The sequence below is a fragment of the Mycteria americana genome, chromosome 7 (assembly GCF_035582795.1).
Source record: "Mycteria americana isolate JAX WOST 10 ecotype Jacksonville Zoo and Gardens chromosome 7, USCA_MyAme_1.0, whole genome shotgun sequence".
Lineage (NCBI taxonomy): Eukaryota > Metazoa > Chordata > Aves > Ciconiiformes > Ciconiidae > Mycteria > Mycteria americana.
The window spans coordinates 64,557,971-64,578,427 of NC_134371.1; the positions used below are offsets into that span (position 1 = coordinate 64,557,971).

The following is a 20,457-nucleotide window of genomic DNA, read 5'->3' on the forward strand; positions in this document are numbered from 1 at the left end:
AAACATATGGTTGGAAATTTTCCACCATGCAGAGACAGAAAGAAGCATTTCAGTGATCTAGAACGTGCCCGAAGATACTCAAGATGATTTTAAGGCAGATGTGAAAGAATTCCAGCATTAATGCATCTTCCCCACACAGTCTTGGGGTGCCTGCCGCTAGGTATGGTGTGGAGAGTTTTGTTCTGCTTTAAGCCTCAGGTAACTCATTCTAGTCTGCTACTTTGCAGCATCGAGTGGTCAAAACCCAGGATCTTCTCAATCAATCAGACCTGTTGCCATCATCTCACTGCACATGCCACACTCCCATCGCAAAGCTAGTTACCTAGCCTGTCATATTCTTTCATGCTCTTTTCCATGCCCAGCATCAAGGGACATGAACTGCTCATGAGACTGGGAATCTCCACACCTCAATTGTAAGTCTAGATCACTGTGTAACACAATGGCAAATAGTTGGTCTGTGAAATCTCAAGCAAATCTTACTGACGTTATAGTTTTTCAATTCCAGACCTGCATGCATGGTACCTGTGTGGTGAGTGGATTGTAAAGAATGGCTTATAGGGAAATTATTGTTTAAGAAATGAACTAATCAACTGCCTTCCCAAGCAATGATTGTGAAGTTTCTCTGATTGTCCCTCTACCTTGACTGATACTTCAATCCAGAATTTGATGGAAATCTGAGCAGAACAGAAATAGAAAATAAAAGGTGCTGTGAGATGCCACATGTCTTGGCACAGGGCTTTTGATATTGGCATTGAGACTGGGAGGCTGTGGCTCACATCAGTGTAGCTACATGAGCTCATGTCCGTGTTGTTCACATGCTCCCACTTCCCAGTGAAACAGGAGAGGGTGCGTTGGCATCACATGAAGAAGCTTTTTTGTCTCTTTCAAATGTCAGCTTTCCCTCTGGAGACTTGTTAAGCACAAAATGACAGTGTCCCCAGGTCATGCATTACTCAGCAGCAACATGAGGCCCCCAGATGTGCTGTGGCTCCAGTTCACAGGATGTTCTTTGTCCAGGGGACATTGTTCCAGTTTTGGGGTTTTTTTTGTTGTTGTTTTAATGCATCTGGCTAGAAAAGGCAGGAGCCAATGTACTGATTTGACTTGAACTTGAGGCATAATTCTCAAAGACAAAGATCCTCCCATTTCCCATTCTGTCTTCAGCTCTTGAGAAGAATAGGATTTTTCCCCTTCATATGGGCATTAAAGACACGGTCCTGCACTGCTGTCCTTCATGCCTGGAGTGTGCCCAGAAGTCAGGATGTATTCCGTATCCTAAGTAGTCATTGGCATCTTCTCAGGCTATAGCTGATCCTTAGAGAGCAAATGAGTTACAACAGACCAAATATATAACAGCTAAAGTTGCCCTCCATTCTGATATTATCATAGCAATTTCCCGTGTTGAGATGGCTTTAAGTTGTCACAGTTTGCAAACAGAGTAAGTGAAGCTGAGATGTGGCAGTTTTACAAAGATCTTCTTTCACTTCAATTTGAAATTGTTGTAGCATATGGAGGTGTTTAGGGATTGCAAGAAGGATCACCATGTTTTGTAATAATTGTAGATTTAAAAACTGAGTTTTCTTCCGGTTGTACATGTGTGAAAGGCTGCTCCACTTAAAGACTTATCAGGCATGACAGCACACAAAGGGGTGTTTGTACTCCATCCAAAACTTCTCATAAAGCAGTTTAGTTACCCAGCTCCGAGTCTTTACTATGAGTTCATATACCTAGGGTGCTCTGCAACTTCATACACGATAGTGTATGGCAATTTAACTCCACTGATTTCAACAGAGCTTGGTTGCTTTTCCCCACACCAGCACATCCATATGGCATAAGCTTTTTTTGCTGTCACATAAATATAAAATAATGAAGTAAAGCCTAGGAATACGCCAGAGAAAGCACAGTGTGCCTCATATGAACTCAAGATGTCAGCTGTCTTTATGGAAAAAGGAGGATGGATATTGGCCCAGTTAAAGGTACTCCGTTATGAGACATATGAGGGATGTTGCAGAATTACTCTGGGAAACCATCAACAGTAAGAAGAGAAATTGATGTCTTCGATAAATGGAACTTTTCTATGGCAGAATGAATTCTGAATTCCTAAAGACCTATGAATTGCTTAGGACTCATTGGGAAGTACTCTCAGTGTTGCCATCAGCTAGTGGGAATCATTGGCTTCATGTGTAACAGCTTAGCAGCGTGGTCCGTATGTCTGTCGACACATGAATACTCTAGAATGCGAGTAGTTGTTTCTGTGTGAGCATCCTTGCAGAACATATCTTTCTGCAGAGGTCTTCAGTTGTAGCTAGACTTTTATAGGCTCTTCTTCCAATGTAGGTGATATTGTATTGCCTGATTTCTGGGGTCTCTGTAGGCAGTAGCAGTGATCATCACTGCTGCTGATCAGCTTTTAAGACCCTCAAGCATTTGTCTGTGCTGACGATGATATGGAGTCTCAATAACTGTCCATGGCCAAGAAGAGGGGTAAAGTTGCTTGGTTTGTGAAAAAGAATATGGGACCAGGAAGGAGATCCAAAAGTAAGAGGAAAGGACTCAGAATACAGTTAAGTTTTCCAAGAATTTTAATAGCTTTAAAAAATTATTATTTTTTTAAAGGTACAATAATAGAATATTTTTAGGAAATGTTTTTAGGAGTTCGATAAAATGAGGACAGGAGGGCACTAAAGCTGGAGAGAAAAGGGTCATTTGAGCCAAAAAACATATTAAAATGGAGTGTGTTTCTGTAGCAGCTAGTATAGCCAACAGGATTTATATTAAACTTATGAAGAAATATGTCCCCAATCCAGGTGAATGTTTTTTATCCTTTGGTAGAGAGATGTGGTGAGATCTTGTCTAATAAAGGTCACTGATTTGGATAAAATAAACCATTAGGGGGGCCACAGGCAGCAGAACCAGTCTGTTTATGAAACCTCACTGCAGTGTTGACCCAATGAACTGTGCAGCAGCTGCAGTGTTCAGCCACTCCATCATCAACAGGCTTCAATGTCCCAACATTTGGAAATGTTCAGCTGTCTCAGTGTTCTTGACTGGGTGACAAGCTCAACTTGTTTAAGTAGACTTCTAGAATACTTTTGAAAATCCTGTAAGAAGAACCAAAATGTTTTTCTAGACATGGGTTCATAAGGAATGTGGGCCAGGGCTTATGTCTTTGTCTTCCATATAATCCATTTTATCTCTACAGAATGGTATTGTGAGACAGCTTTTCTCTCTCTTTACACGTCCCAGATTTGGGGATTACACCCAGATCTACAGTTAGGAAATAAAACAGACTCTTTCCTGTTAAAATTAATCATTACAAGAAAAAAAAAAAAATAGCTTCTCAACTCTTTCGTATCTGGTCATTAACTGATCAAAGTAGTGTGGTATTGTCACAGAATTAATGATTGCTCTTTCAGAATGTCCAGTCTCCATTGAATTACTATGCTAGAACCCATGCTAGAACCCATGGTTTTGAGTTCATTATTACCCAAGTCAGCTGTCCCAGCCCTGCAGCATCAGATCCTTTGAACTATGAAATGTTCAGTTGGGCACAAACTGCTGATATTTTTGCACCATTTTTATCAGGTTGATTGATGACACTTATATGCAAGGGGGAGGTAGTAACTGCCATATGATGTGTCTGACAGAGGGATCTCCAAAAGGAAATCCCAGTGAAGTAGGCATTCTGTCCTGTCCTTGTCTTCTGTTTTCCCTTTCAGGAAGGGTATAAGAGCACAGTCTTTATGAGATATGGGACATTAATCCATATTTTCTCTTGGAGAAATTGGCTGTAAGAACTCAGCACAGACTGATCAAATAAATCCCAGAAGCCACTGGTGCAGCCCCTAGGAACATTAAAATAGATGTCCTCCACATGAAAGTTGGGTAAAACGGAAGGGGCTGGCTCCCTTTTATATAATGGGTGTAATTCTGAATTGAGCCTCTCTTTGAATTTAACCACTATTGGGATATGCTTGTGTTTAAAGGAGTCCCATCCCCTTGCTAGATCTCTTTTTTTTTTTTTTTTTAAACCTACTCATTAAATTGTATTTTCATCCTTTTGGAAGCTGGGAAGCTGGATTGGTGTCGTGGGAGCCTGCTGTAGGTCCAGCTGTAGGTCCATGATTACAGTGCTCCTAGAACTGGATTAGGGTTGGAAATTGAGAGACAAGGATGAAAAATAGTGGAATTCAATATCTTTCTAACCCTGAGCTCTGGTACTGGTGAAGTCATACACAGAAATTTCTGTGAAATAACTCCTCTATGAGTGTTGGATATGCAAAGAAGCGCTGATGGTGAGTACCATGAGAAGCAGATTCTAGCTTCCTCAGGCCTGTGTAGACACTGAAGTTTAGTCTGAAATCTATGCTGGTATTTTTTTTTAAACCCTCTCCAAAACCTACAGGAAAAGTTAGGTATTTTAACAAATATTTTAAAACATTTTAAAGGGAAGAAAAGACCTTATAATTAACATCTCTCTCAATATCCTGTTTTTTCTTCTACTTTAAAAACATCTGGACTCCAGTGTTGACAGATAAACTCCTAAATCTCTTTACTTATGTTAAATGTGCTCTCCAAGTTATATTTTTCACTTCTAATTTAGTGGCATCTGAAGGATGTGTGCGGGGGAAGTGAGCCAAAGGCTGAAATATTTGCAAGAGAATTGGTGCAGTGACTTTATTGTTGGAAACACACCTGAACAATGGATGCCCACTGACCAACCTCCTTTCGGCTCCCTACATCTGTCTTGGCAGCTGGTGGTGGGTGAAATCTTCTCCACTCACAGAAATCAGGCTGCAGGCAGGCTGAGCATGCAAGGACCAGTTGTGTCTCACATTGTCGAAGGCACTGAATCCCTGACCGATGGGGTTTGCTTACATGTGATTTCCTCCTGAGCCTACCCAAGGCTGGTTTAAAAGCTTTATAACTAGTAGTATGTTCAGTTCATGGTGCTTCTATAGATTCCTGTGCAAAACTAGTGCTGTGCAGACAATTCCTTGCTGGCCTTCAGTGAACTTGAGCTGCTGTGGATGAACCCAAAGCAGCTCCATTCTCATGGGAATCACTTGTAATATTGCCAGGAAAAGCAAACTGTTTCTTTAGTGGCAGTCACTTTTCAAGGGTTTGTGAAACGCCGTTTGGCATATGACACTATTAGTATCTGAGGTTTAATGGAAGGTTGGATGACAAAAATCTGGCATATAATTGCATTTAGAGCTGTGAAATCCAAGATTACTTGCTAAATAGAATTCTGTTTTCTGAAATGTTTCTCCCATGACAAGCAAGCAGTGTGCCCTGTTAGGAGCCTCCCGCATCTCTTAAGATGGATTTTGTTTAGTCATGTTTGCTTTGTGGCAATTGGCTGTCAGAGGGGACTTCGTCCATAGTAAATCTGCTTTCTCGCTTAAATGGAGAAAGGCATATAAAGTCCTGATCATGCTGTGAAATGTAATGAATGCATCTCAATGCTATTGGTAAGGGTTTGCGTCTCCTTACCACTTCTGGAGGTTTTTTCCTTAAAGCACCATCTCCTGGAATCAAGTGATTCTGTGGTGCTTTTGGCTTTTGGAATTAAAAATTTGTTCTCAAAGTTACAGGAAAATGCTTAAAACTATAAGCCCTGTAAGCTATATAAAACAAAAGGCAAGAATTAAGAATGTGGTGGTTATTGTTTTTGGTTGTTCTGTAAACTGAGTTATTTCCTTGGGAGTTGTCAAAGGAGAAAGTGTCCTGACTTGAGTGCTTGGGGTTTCCAAGGCTGAGGAAGCAATTCTTTATGGAGTGAGGGGACAGCAAAAGCCTGTGCCTGGGATACATGGTAGAGGATGAAGATTGTTAAGACACCTGCACTGACATTTTTAAGGCAATCTCAATTTTCACTGTTCTGTCCCACACTTCATAAATGAATAATTGCAAGACATTTTAAACAGTCTTAATTTCTACTTCAGGTCAGGTGATGTGTCAATAAGAAATGGTGACTAGAACTAAGCAAATAGGAAAAAATCCTTATGGATATTATTTCAAATTCCAAAATGAATTTTGTTGGCCTATGTTCAAAAGCCTCACATGTTAGCTTTGAGGAAACACTTGGGTGCCAGTGTTTTACTAGCAAATAAGGATTTTAAAGCTCAAAGACTTCAGTGAGTCATTGGAAGTGAATTTAGTAATTTGGACTATCTAATTCAGATTTTGCACTGTGTTAAGTTCCATATTCATTCAGGTGTCAGCATCACGAACCTGAGTTCTTTGCATTTCCCTCAGAGCATAGCTGAATGTTAGTCAGTAAACACTCTCTGGCATTCAGAGCAAAAAGACTCACAATTCTCTAATTTGAAATAGTGGAAGTTTCAGATAGTGAAGCTATTCCAGGAAACAGTGAGCTACTGTGTTTGTAATATTTATAATTTAAAAGGATTAAGAAGCGTACCGCTGATGCATCTAAAGCTGTTACCAAGGAGCTGACAGTGAGAATGTTAGAGAAGCTACAGGCAGGTCTTGTTTTTCATAGAAATTTTATGTGTGCAAACATATATCTCTTGCTGGTATCCATGCAGCTAAGGTGTGAAGAACAAAACCCTGCTCGTCCAAAGGCACCCTTCTCGAACACTTAGCTCTGGATGGCAGCAGATTCAGTAGGGAAGCTGAAAGTCCTGACAATTCCAGGTTTATCAAGCAACTAACACTTAATCCATGCCAGCTGCCTGTGGTTTCCTTCCTACCACTGCCAAACCAATAGTAAATATGGCTTTCATATTAGAAATAAATCTTTTGGTATATTACAAGATGGTCGTGTTTCTTGAAGTATGCAAAAGGGTGAGGAATCAGACTAAACTTTGAGCATTGAGGACAGTTTTCTTTCAGAGTAAAATACTGTTTGTCTGAATTCGGGCCTTTCTTATAGTTATTTGCCACCAGCCATGACTTAATGGGCCATAAACTGGGGGGGAAGAAGACTGGAGTAGGGTCTGGTATAGTGATAAGGATGTGTATGGAAGGGAGGGAGAAAACATAAGTAGCAGGTACGTAATGATTAGATATCTAGAAATTTGCTGATGTAGTGGATGAACGAGGGTGGTTGTTGAGAGTTGAGCCATGCTCATGAAGTACCCTCCCCAATCTCATTGCTTTCACTTCCTGCCAACCTGTGTGCCAAGTGGTCTAAGGAGCCCTTTTGTCTCTACTTTACATGAAAAGTTTTCTCCCTTGCCATCTTCAGCTGAGCTGAGCTGACTCTAGAGAGTCCAGAGCTGACCACTCTTCCCAAACCATGCAGTTCCATGCTGGCCAGGAGAGACAAGTAGACATGAGGCGAGGAGTTGGAAAGGGTGAGAACTGAGAGCGTGTGATCAGGAGAGCTGCTTCACTCTGGGCTTTTTGGTTATCTGAACTATTGCACTGCTCCTTGTGGAAGGAGACAGAGTTTTCATTTGTAATTTCAGGAACAACACCACCTGCATTCAGAAGGGGTGGACCTGACACAGGATCTCTATGATGGCACACGGGTGGAGCGGCAGAGCCGTGGAGACCATTGCCTTTTGTAAATCTTTCTGTAAAGCAGTGTAACTGCAGGTTACATAATTGTTGTGAGCAATCCTGGTGTTTACACGATCCATTACGAAGTTCTTTGGCAAGTGCCCACCTGCCACAGCTCAGCCAACGTAACCAGCCAAATTCTGATCTCACATCCTCACAGCCCCTCCGAAACGGCTGTGGATTTATATGGATCTGAATGAGGTCAGGACCTGGCCCGGGATCCACAGGAATGGTCAGAGTTGGTGTGTGGAGCTGCACACAAATCCCTGCTTCTACGCTGGTCATGCAGGCTGTGAATCCTTTTAAGGCTGCACTGCCATAACTTTTAGGTTGATCTAGCAATTGAAAAATATTATTTCTAGTTGTCAAAACAGAAAAAAGTACAAGAAATATGGATTTCACATCCTTGCACAGAGCTTCTGGCAGCTAGTATTCTTTCTGCACTTGTAATGACAAATAATATTAACCTTAGCCATTTTGCTTGGCACTTGGGATTGTGTTTTTTACCCTCATTATTCCTCCCAGAACAGGGAACAGTTTGTAATCACTGCTTCAGTTTTTCTCCAGCCTCATGTCCAAAAACAAGGATAAAGCCAAGGATTAAATGCTCTTTTTGCATGGGAACAAAAGCCATGTTGGTCACAGGATCCTCCAGATCATAAACCATCATAAAACACCTTGCTTCGGAAGACAGTAGAAAGTATCGCTGTTCTCTCACAAAAATGGCCTGTATCATGAGCCCTGGAAGATTCCCGCACCAGGGTTTTTGGTGAGCCAAGCACTATCTTTGGTTTTCTTCAAAACTGACTTCTCTTATGTTGCTTCTTTTCTTCACATCTGACCATGCGAATTTTGCTCCCCAGAATTTGTTTTGCTAAGCGCTTTCAAACAAATAAAGAAAAGGGAAGCAGAACAGAACAGAAGAGTAGTTCCTGAGTTCAGGATCTGTCTGGGTGTGATACCAGTGACACTACAAAGGTTTTAAAAGTAGGCCAGAGAGGTGTCATATTATGACAGCGATATAAGACAAACTATGTTGTCTGCCACTATGTTATTTGTCACCTTCCTGAGAGGCCTGAAGTGGCCCTTCTATCTCAAAGCTATTAGTGTCTCCTTTTCCACAGATGCAACCAGACGCATCAGTATTGGTTAATCTTTTAGACGTGAACTTTATGAACTTTATGAACTCAGTGGGCAGATAGGTGTGCAGCACTCGAGGGGACCTCCTTGGTCATTGGGTCCATTCTCTGCATACTGCAGGATAAACAGTCATGCTCTACAATTTCATTCATAAATTCATCAAGCCGAAGTCAGTGTGCACAGTCAAATGATATCCTGCGTTTTCAGCACAGGGTGGTCTTTTTAGTTTTTGGAAGAATACTCGAGAGAGCTTTTTAACAGAATGGATGTGATATAAGCAATTACTACATTGAGTATTTCATTGCTAGACTTGTAAATATGCAAACCCATCTGGTTGGACCATATTTTAAGAGAGTATGGATGCTAGCTTATGTTATTACAAGGAATGGGAACATTATGATATGCCGTAAATTAAACAGTGAGATCCTGCACAAAGAACTTTCCTTCCCCATCATGTTGTAGGCGATCTCTAGCAACACTTCTAACACCACCAAGGAGAAAATAATACAAATGCTAAACCTAGAAAACCTTCACTGAAACTGCCCTAGCAATCACCCCCCACCTATCTGATTTTGCAATAAAGCAGAAGCTAATCAAGTGCCATGGAGTTGTTCAGGGTGCAGGGAAGTCTCCCACGTACCACAGATATTTACTGAACAACCTTAATATCTTGAATCAAAACAAATGGGCAGCTTTATCAGTAGACTTTCTCTGCTTTTCTAATCCTGTTTCTCATGCAAGCTCATTGTAATAATCCAGGCTGGACATTGTCCAGGCAGCTGGTGGATGTTGTCATTCTTCCATTGACTTGACAATGGAGGTGTGGGCCAAGAGTGAGAACCTGGAAGAATAATTGCTTTGACCACAGAGGGGTGGAAAAGGCATCGCTGGCAGTTTTGGAAGTAGCAATTACTAAAAGTCATGCAAAATCCTCTCCATCTCTTTCTGGATGATTGGAAGGATTCAGCTCTGCATGCCATCACTGGGTTTTTTTGGCTTGGAGAGGTATTTGGAGGTTCATTCATTACTTGTTATAATCCCTCCCAGTTCAGCTGTGCTGAAAGTGAAATATTTACATTAGGAATAACATCACCACTGCCAATAACTGAACTGCCCATTGTAGAACCTGTGAGGGAAATGAAGTCTTTATAGTGCACTTTGCTATGCCATTCTCTTGATCACTCAGATTTTGCTCCCTTGGTACTATAATGTATGTGTGACCTTCAAAATAAACTATAAGCACAGCCAGCTTTTTACTATATAGAATTAGATTTTCAAATACTTCCCTTTTGAACTACCTACTACTTGAATCTGTGACCAGTTTTTGGGCCTTCTTGGCTAGGTCTGCTCTCTTCAGACTTTGTCTTACTCTGTGCAGATTTATATTGCCCTGTTAACACGATTCAAGTCCAAACACTACATCACAACTGTGGGCTTTTGGGCAGCTCTCCAGCAGTGTGTTGAATCTTTCTCTTTTGCCTTGCTTTTAATAATTCTATTATATGTGGACAGAGCTGCTGCTGCTTTTAATGCATGTCTTGTTGAAGCTTTGCAGGCTCCTTCAGATTTACACAGGACTCCGTTATAAAAGGAGAAACTAAATCTCTTATCCATTCCACTCCCAAATCTGTGTGTTTCTCTTATTTCCAAACACTTAATTTAGAAAGCTGGCCAGAGAAGCCTGAGCTAATGCCACGTGCCTCATGCAGTTCAGTTGTTTAGTCCAGGCAAGCTTTGCTTTTGTAAACTTTTTTAGAGATACAGAATTAAATGTGAAACATGAGTCAAACAGTTTTTGGATGTGTTTAACTTGGAACACTTTGTAGTTGTGATGTCCTGATTCAGTATAGGAGAATGTACTTTTTTGCCCTCAAACAGCTTTGTAAGATGGCTATCAACTGGATAGATATGTACTTACTCATCTTGCTCCTGATTCATTTGCTTTGGTTACTCCATCTCCAGCAAGGCAAACCAAGAAACTTTGCCAAAGAAACCCCTGTTTCTGGTTCTGTGATTTCAAAACAAAAAGAAAGCCGAGATCTGCAGGAAATATTCCCATCCTTGAAAGAGTTTTGAATAGGCAGGCACAGAATCTGCTTTGGGCTACCACTGTAGCAGAAATGCTTTTTGCAGACCAGGTATGAGCGAATGGTTAGGTAATCCCTGAGCATATCCATGTTGTGAAACTCTTACCTAATCCATAAACCTGTAGGCAAACCCCATCCCTGTTTAATACCTGAAGGGCCACCTGGGGATTTGAAAGACCCTTTGGTCCAGGTTTGAGTAATTCTTTACCCTGATTCTTTCACCTCAAGGGTCTCTGTACCAGACTAACTCACATTGATACTCCGGTGTCTGGTATACCTTTTTGCAGCCCTGTTGATAAATGCTGCCTTTTTATCCCTCTGGCTTCATCTGAATGACCTTAGGTTTACTCTTTCACTGCCAGGCCTGGCTTGCAGACCTCAGTACATGCAGCAGGTGAACATCAACAGAGTTTGCACGTTGCTTCTGGTCAACCCTGCTTAGTATTTAGGGCAAGGGGACATCCTGACTTCTGGGGAGGTTGGTCTGGGCAAAACTTTTGTTTCACCAGTTTGAGGAAAAGAGGCTGTCAATGCAGATCAGACCATGGCATGCAAAAGCAATTCCTGGCTTCATTTGGTTTCCAGAGACACTCAGGCTCCTTCTGGTGGCAGGCAAACAGACCTCCCCTCCTCGCCCGCCGGCATGTTTTTTTCCTTTTTGTGTGCGCGTGCACCTGTTTCCTAGCTGAGCTCTCCACCTGCAGCTTCAGCCCACGGCCTGTTTGACCCTCTCTTTTGTGGGCTGAGGGCACTTCTGTGGCTGATCACTTTGCACCAGCCGAGTGCTAGAGCAGGTATCCCCAGGGAGTCCGCATGCTGGGCTTTCCACGGCTCTGTCAAAGAGCGCATTACACCCCTCCTGGCAAATTGGCTTGTAATGGTCCCCCCTGACGTCTCTGGAGCTTGTCTGCGCTGGATCGGACAATGGTGCCAATCACTGGCTGTGCCCTCGCGTTAAAGAGCTTTGCACTGCATGTAAACATTGCTTATCAGTGACTTCCTGTCTTGCGAGCACGGCACAAAGAATTAGCTTTGGCGTGGAAAAAAATAATGGTAATCTACAGCTGCCGTATCTGTCCTGTATCAAGGTCAGAGCATTCCTGACCCAAGTTCTGGCTTGGATGGCTTGGAGCTCTGTGTGTGCTACATGGTTTAAAGGTTTTCTGCAACAAAAAGCTATTCAAAACCCTGAATGAAAACACAGAAAAAGCAGGGCACGGTCTGTTATCCTAAGTCAGCTTGTGGAAACTTGTTGCCAATTGAGCCAATATTTTCCACTCATCTGAGATAGTAATAAAGGTCAATGTTCATTTATTACCTCAGCTGGCCTAAAATGCCACCAGTGGTTGTTTATCTCAGCTATGCACCTCATGCAGCTACAAGCTGTAACCTTGGCTGCTTGACAGTGCAAAACCAAGAGGGACTCTGTCTGAAGTCATGTTTTATTCAGTTACCTCTGGCCAGACTCGTTCTGTCACCCTTGCACGGTCATGTTATTTGTAACAGTTGGCCAAAGATGCACCCATGTACATCAGGAATGACTCAGAAAGCCACAGTGGAAAGCAGAGACCTGCTGTCTCCACCAGGAGAAAAGAGGTTGTGTCCATATGAATGGCTCTGTGTTAGTTATCCCCAGGTGCTGGGTCCCCTCGCGAACATTTGAGGCCTTATCTGGGGTCTGCACTGTCTGTGTGAAAGAACAGTGCTAACGTGATCAGCTTTGGCAAGTTATTAAGTCAGACCTCTTGTCATGATCCAGACTTTTAGTTCAATAGTCATTTGGCTCTCAATAAACTAGTCTCTTCTGTGGGAACAGAGTTTATGTGCAAAAGTTCCAATTAAAGCCTTTTTTAAAAAAAAAAAACCCAAACCTGTAGTTGGTTGTTACAGCAAATTATTGAAATTCAGGTTTCAGCCTAAAAGCAAGCTTAAAAACATTACCTTTTGGAATTTCATATTTCTTCTCCCACTGGTAAACATACAGATCCCATTCCCTCAGCTCTGGACCCAGATATATTTTCTACTCGTTTCTGGAGCTGTAGACACACTCCAGACTCTGAACATGCAGTGTTTGTTCTACCCTGGAAATCTTCAGAGATGGACAAAAGTGAAATCTATGGTTCCTCCAGATTTTGTCGAAGTTTGGATTTGTGTACAGACAGGAGAGCTGGAATTTTACTGTTGCGATTGGGCGCTGGTCTGCATTTGAGCTATTTATGTTTTGGAAACAGATCTAAAATTGAGGCAAGTAGAAACAGAGACTCTGCAGGTTGGACTTCCCCGAAGATGTTGTTTGGGGTAGAGAGGTTCACTTGTTCTCTTGAAAGGAGTCCAATGTGTTTCCTGCTTAAAAAGTCTTTACTCCTCAAGGAAGAGCCTGGCTTAGTTACTTCCAGATATTATTATTTTTTTTAGAAATTTGATATTTGAATGTATGGGAGCAGAATTTCCATTTCAGCTCAGAGAGCTCAGGGTTTTTGCTGCTGTTGCCGTTATTACTTCACTAAGTTCTACCTCTTTATGATTCTTTCTCATCATACTGCTGAGTTTTGACCCCCTGTGACTGGTATGCAAGACCATTGCTTTGCATTTGTGACCGTCACTCTCCAAAATTCAGTTCTTTGGTTTTAACAGCTCTTTAATCTCTGGTAGTTTATTTCCATGTTCATTTTAATATCTTTCTTGGTTGCTCTAAGTTTAATCCCTTCAAAGTTTTTTCTTTCTTTCTTCCTTTTTCCTGTTATGAGTGATACATCAGTTTGTGATCAGCAGATAGGCAGATCAAGACATCATCAAACCAGCCCATGGTTCTAGATTTGTAGTGTACCTTCACTATGGAAAGTAATGAGCTGCTGAGCAAGCTGCTGAAGGGATCAATGGTTGTTTATCAGATCAGTCTCAGCCAGTGATTATGAAGGGATGTTTTTCTAACCTTCTGCTACCTGGGGCTGGAGTTCTGCAGGGGTCACTGATGGGGTGTTTGTCAGCCATGATGTTTATCGTCCAAGGTTTTTCAAAACAGTGTGAGAATCTCCATCACCGGAGAGTTACAATAGTATGTTTGTCACTCTCATCTGCTGGCATCTATGGTATGAACATGACAGGGCTTCATGGGGGGGTGGGGTGGTTGTTCTCTTGCAATGTTTGCTGTCTTAGTCTTGTGTGGTCTTTGCCAATGTGTGTTTATTTCCCTTGTGATAGCTGATGTGTTTTTATTCTCCATTCAGGGAAATGTCTGGCTGTTACCTTTTCACCTGTATTAAGTCAGAGAAAAGAACAGAGAGGAAGTTAAGCTGAGACAGAACCAGAAGTTTTGACTCTACTACCTTTGCTTTCTTTCAGTGATCCTGAAATTCTTTAATGAATTCTTCCAACATAGTGAGAAAGAAGACATGAGGCTTAAATTCATGCACACACAGACAAGCATAGGTATGATAGTTAAGTTATATAGTCTTTTATGGGCATCTCCCGTTTGTTGGCTAGGATATTGATTGCAGCCTTATTTTTCTAGAGACCCTGTTGCTCACAGGCATACGTGCTATGGAGGAACATGACAGACACTTTCCTATGCAGAGAGAGAAGGGTTGATCCAGTTTATACTGGGTATATATGCTGAGAACTCAGTGTCAGAGGGGAGAATCAATCCTCCAGGATCTTCTGAGGCAGCCCATGCAAGACCATGGGATGCTTCTTTTGGAGTTTTTAAAGGGTGGATAATCATGTTTCAAGTAGAAAGAGCATCTTTCTCTCATTAGAACTATATTATGAATATTCAGTCCAAATCATGACCCTGTTTCTTTTTCTCATTTTTTTTCTCATTTTTTCCACATTTTTTTCTCATTTTTTTGGGTATAGAAGGGGAAATAATAGGAGAAAGCCAGAACCAGAATGGATAGCTCCTGCATCGTGTGGTGACCTAGAACAAAGCTCAAGATGTTGTATGAACTCAGGACATTTCAGGTCAGGACTGTAGTGCTCCATCTTTGTCCTTCCTCATCATTACAGATTTATCTGCTACCTTTCACTACAGTAACAGTCGGAATAACATTTTCTTGGTGACAGCATATTTTTCTCCTTTTTGGCTTTCACTTCTTTCCCCCATGTATCTAGACAAACACAACTTGCAACCACAACCATAGGGAGCAAGCAAAGATATAAAACACTGAGCTGTTTGAATTGTGGCTGTGCTTGGATAACCATTGATTTGTCTCAGAGCCCTGTGTCCACACTTGTCCTCTAAGATCAGGCCATGTAGAAATCCATCCCTTTCCCTAAAACTGTACCTGTCTGGCTAATGCCTGGGACATGGGTGCAAAATGAAAGCATGTATGGATCCTGAGAAGCTGGGCTGTATCTGGTACTGACTAGTGGTCTAGTGGTAAATAAAATGTGGGTAAACTGACCCAAATTCAAAGTAAACCCCACATTTTCCTTCAACTATACTGCTGGTATTGAAGTGTTGTCTGTCTCTGCTGTGGTAGTCTTACTGGTGAGGAACTGGGGAAATAGGGAACTGTAAACCCATTTGGTTCAGATAATCTGTTACATGAACTCTGTTGTTGAGGAGAAGGAAAAAAACCATAAAATATTTATTTAGAAAGTGCAGCTTGTTCCCATTTGTGACCAAGAAAATTAAGAAGATTGAGCTTTGTGGGGGTATTTTTGAATGGGGGAGGGGAGAACCCTGTAATCATGAAAGCCTGTGAAATGAGATAATTTTTTCCTAAGGAAAAGAGTCCATTAAGAAATTTTAATGTACAAGCCACGTAGCACCATAATATTGACCTCTCTGCTCTCAGCCTGTTCAGCTCCCCTTCTCCTGCAGATCTTTCTACCTCAGCGTCCATAGCTCTCCTCCCACAGAGCCTCCTCCCTTTACCTCTCTCCTGTCCTCTGCCTTCCCTCCATTTGAGGTACGAGGGAAATGAGGCGAGGGGGGTCCTCCTTAAAAATCCAGCTCCCTGTGACCTCCCACAAGACTGAGGTAGGCTCTCACCTCAGGTTGGAAAAGAGACAGCTGTCACCTCCAGCAGTGAGTGAGAAGGGATCAGCAGGTGGGTGCAGGGCACGATGGGCTGGACCTCTGCACCAACAAGAGAGGTCTGAGTCAAATCAAGTGTTTGTTGAAAACCTATGACAGACCAACCAAAATCCTTGAGTTTACAGCAGGAAATGCTAGGTAAAAATTTATGGTCTGGACTGTACAGGAAAGTAGAGTTTGACAGACAAAGTGTTTCCTTTGGTCTTAAAAGCTCCAAAGCTCTTCACTTATTGGGGAAGAGTTAGCCTGAAGTAATAGAAAAATGTTAACTGCAGGGGCTTTCAGAAGAGCTTAAAAGAATTAGGATCTTAAGTGTCAAATAACCCATCATATCTATTGCAGGAAAATGCTGTTGAACAATTTATTTTCTAGCTGCTAAGTTTCACTCTTACACTACTGGGAGGGGTTAACATTTTTATGCTGGATTAAGGTGTTGCATATTAGAGAAGAAATGTATGGGTCTCATTCTTGGGAAGTGTACTCCTCTGTGCCCTACAAATGAGTCAGTTCATTTAAACTGAAAGTGCATAGGTGTCCTTTGGTGACATACAACCACCATGAAACTCAGCAGAAACATGGGACTGCAAGAAATAAATGTCATATTGAGTAATTGCCACTGAAGGAGAGGGCTCTGTTTTTAACCTAGTCAGGGAAATTGATGGTGCGGTATGGAAGGGGGAAGAGGACATTTCATGAGATATTCCCATAACAGTTTTGGGTTGGGGTGGCCTTTCAAAGGAGCTGTTTTAACCAATTCCTTCATCCCCACAAACATTACATAAGAGCCATTGGCAAAACTAATGCACACACGCTTGTTGTACAAAGGACTAAAAAACCAGCCCAGATGTTTACAAAGCAACCACAAAAGACCAGAAGAAAAACAAACATACAGAGATGTTTTAAATGCAGAGCAACCAACAAACACAGGAAAAAATATCCATGTTCCTCTGGCAGTAGTTTTTGAACATAATGAAACCATTTGGGGCAACCCTCCTTTAAACTTGCCCCATGGCAGGTTTGAATTATCAGTTATGTTTTCATTCATCACTTAAGGTCAAAGACTTCATCTTTCAGTATAGGTCTACCCTTCTCTAAAAAGGCAGCTGGAAAAGGTAAGGCAGATCTTCATCTGTTTCTTGGTGAATAGTCCTAATTTGTTTACCCTGCTTTCCCCTACTTCCCTTCCTCTGACAGAAGCTCTACAGCAAGGACATAAAAGAGGGTACTCTTGTCTCACTCGTCTTCCTCTTTGAGCAAACCGGCACTGCTCGTGCTTCCCAGTTAGCCTGCAAGCTACCTAGGGACATGAGCAGTCCAGACCTTTGCAGGTCCAAAAGTGCATTGGACCACTGTGCAAATTGCTGTCTGTCCACTTCCTTCAGGCTGACATTTTGGGCCCTTTTCTGGGGACTCCACAGTGGTTTGGAACATGAGAGGAGATCTGACTGGAAGCACTTTCCTCCCAGGTTGAAATGCCTTTCTGTGACAACAATGCAAGAAAGAGGACGGAACAACACAGGCTCTTGCAGAGCTGGTCCTGAGAGTATGTATTGCATTGCAGTGAGGAGTCTGGTTTCTGCACCAACTTCTTGGTCTTCTTTGACCAAAGCCACTAGCCTTGTGATTTTTAGGTCAGAAACAAGAGCTTTTTTCTAGGAGGTATTTTGCTTGTCTCCTTTGTTTGCTAAGCGAGAATAGCTTGGAAATGTATTGCATTTGGACAGATGCTTGAATTCGTACAGTCATTCCTAAAATGCAGCTTACATTTTCCAGATGGCTTAATAACAAAGCCAATGTAATATTCATTGCACATATATAAAAGTATTAAAGGATCTCACAGATTCATGTGCCTAGGTGAGGTGGTCCTGAATCCAGGACTACCAAATGCAAGGCTAATTTGGATCCATACGCAAACTTCACAACTTTGACCTGTTGCTAATTAACGTATCCATTAGCTTATAGTGAAGGTACCAGAAACAGTGCTGCTTTTTGTTGAAGAAGGCTGTGTACTTTACTCCTAAGCACTACACAACACTGTAAAAGCTGTTTACTTTGGCTTCTGGTGTCCTGAATTTGCTGAAGAAGGTCATGGCTTTTGTCCTCCTCTACCTACAAGGCAAAATGCTTGAAGAGAAGAGGAAAAATGCTCCTTTCAGTCTGGAATGTTGAGGTTGCAATTTATCGTATGGGACTTGAAAGAGGAATTTTCAGTTCCAACTTGTTTGAAGAGGAATGGACTGGTGAAAGAATTTAAGGGCACTTCTGAAATGCAAAATGTTGCCTGTCTATGGAATGGCCCAGAAAGGAAACATCCGTGAGGATTATGGCTCAGATATTCCACACTGCCTGGACAGAATAATGAAACACTTCTCTTGAGATTTACGAGCCTGGAAAATAGACTGCAGACTTCTGTCAAGGCCTGAAAATACTACAGACTGTAGCTGAGTCTCTAGTACATCTCTTTTTATATAAGCAATACAGGGTGGGAGTATTGGGAAGGAATCAGAGATGAAGTGTAAATGCAAACGCAGAAAATAAATATATACTTTACTTTCATGAGAGTCCCAAGCTGCAATTGTGAAAGGGGTTTTATCTTTCTAGTGCAAATTCCCTGTTCCTTTTTTTTTGTTTTTATAACCGAATACTACCTCCAACTTCCTACCATTACACTGCAAGGCGAGGTGTGGTGGGGGAAGCATGAATTCTGTTGGAAGCTTCTCTCTCTTTAGCAAATGCACAGGCAGTGGAGTTGGTGGGTTCTGGCTGCTTCACCTTCCTCTGTGGAGGGCAGGGGCTGTCAGGAGCATACTGTGAATGCTGTTTCATCGCCTAATGGGAATGCTGATCCATCCTTTCCTGTCGAGTAAAGGATGAGCGAGGCAGTGACTTGTGCACTTCAGGATAATGCCATTTTGTATGAGAGAGTGGAAATCACAGAATCCTAGAAAGCAGGATCTCAAGGTTAGCCAGACCGTTTCTGCCCCAAAGCAATGTCAGCTCTTCTCTAAGAGCTGTGTGACAGTTGTTACTCTGTCCCATTCCTGAAAAATTGCAGCGCTTGAGATTCCCACCCCCGGTTTGTGCTAACTGCGCTAACTGCACAGTTGAATTTTTTCCTTGGCTGTAATGCCAATCTCTCTTGCTGCAAGTGTTTTCCATCAATTGTATGTCATAAACCGTGAAGTAGATAATGTTGCTTGGCAGTCACATCTGCTGGCGGTATTTTTGGTATTATTATTTTATCACTGTTATGTTTTTTAAATGTTCAACCTACAGGTTTGAGAGTGATTTTGGATGTGAGAAAATCTTTGTTGCTGATTAGATGCCTCAGCTCAAGGAATGAAATCTCACCCACCAGTCCCAGATCTCAGTTCTAGGAGCAGGGACCAAACCCTCCTGCGTACGCACTTAAAGAAGGACTAGTTTGCGCTGTCACCTCTCAGCCACCTTTCTTAGTGCCAGGCTCTTAGTAGAGCTTTAGAGGACCAGCTCTGAGCTCTGCTGAAAGCCCAGCTAGCAGCTTGGGTGTCACAGAGTAGAGCTGAACTCCTTCAAAAATCTAGTGCTGAACTCCGCTATAAAAAGAACCCGCTCTGCAAGGTTTCCCCAAATGCACCCCAAAGAGCTTACGGTCTAAGCAAAGAAAATAAGTCAATCCTGATCTATACCTGTACAGCTGAACAGGACCTGGAATGAAACAGGAAAGAGCGTGCAAAAACCGTGAAGTGGAGTGTATGCTCAGCACCGTAATTCTCATAAGGTTACAGGTGTGGCTTTTTTTTTGCAGTCATCATTTTCCTAAGACATCTACAGAGGAGAAGAAATAGATTTCAGTGGCTGTTTGGAAGACCTGCATGTTAAAGGCAAGGATCGCTCCATAGGTAAATGTCAGTACATCATGTCAGTACACTGTTGTCAACCTACTGCAAGCTGTTTCTCTATGCCTGTTCCTGATAGGACCTGACTGTATAAACTCACTGCGTATGTGGCTTGACGGGTGATTTCCTAGTAAGGCGCCATGTGCAAGGACAACCCCAGTTGCATTCGCAAGGAACTTTTTTGCGGGTAGAGAATTAGAACAAGTGCCTTGTGTGTGATGATTGATACTGCCAGGCGGACAATAATTATGATTTACGCATGATTTCTTTATTCTTGAGGGGAAATCCCAGTTGCCAAGTATGTTAACGATGTATGTAATGGTGTGTTAACGGACACCATTAGTTTGCTGGACAAAAATGAGACCTCTGCCAAAACAAACCTTCTCCAATGGTACGTTTTATGGATCAGCAGATTCTGAAAATGCTTCAGAGTGGAACTGAATTGCGGGGCACATGCTTCAGGAATGGCTAACAGTTTCCTAACCACAAGTTTAAAGGTGTCTGTTAGTAATTAAATGCGCTCGAGCATTTTGTTAATTTCAGCATTGTACAATTTCTCTATGAGGTGCAATAATTGCAGTCCGGAAATAGTTTGTTTTAACGTTATGACTAGATTAGTACAGAAAGTAGTCCCAGCTTGTAGCAGCTCATGTTAACTTCCGTCACCAGTACCAAGCGGCTTGTCCGTGCTCAGGAATGCGCTCGTAGCCCAAGGCGTGCGGGGAGCCGTACCTCCCCAGATCCTCCCCGGCGCCAACAGGACCTGGTGCCGAGGTCG

General features: G+C 42.2%; 1 long non-coding RNA gene across 1 annotated transcript; it reads left to right on the forward strand.

Annotated features, from left to right (window-relative positions):
• The first annotated feature begins 233 nt into the window (after positions 1-233).
• On the forward strand, positions 234-14,809 carry LOC142412038 (uncharacterized). The gene is made up of 3 exons (XR_012776348.1): positions 234-413; positions 14,103-14,189; positions 14,616-14,809. It is a non-coding gene; the product is annotated as an uncharacterized LOC142412038 (long non-coding RNA).
• Positions 14,810-20,457: the final 5,648 nt, after the last annotated feature.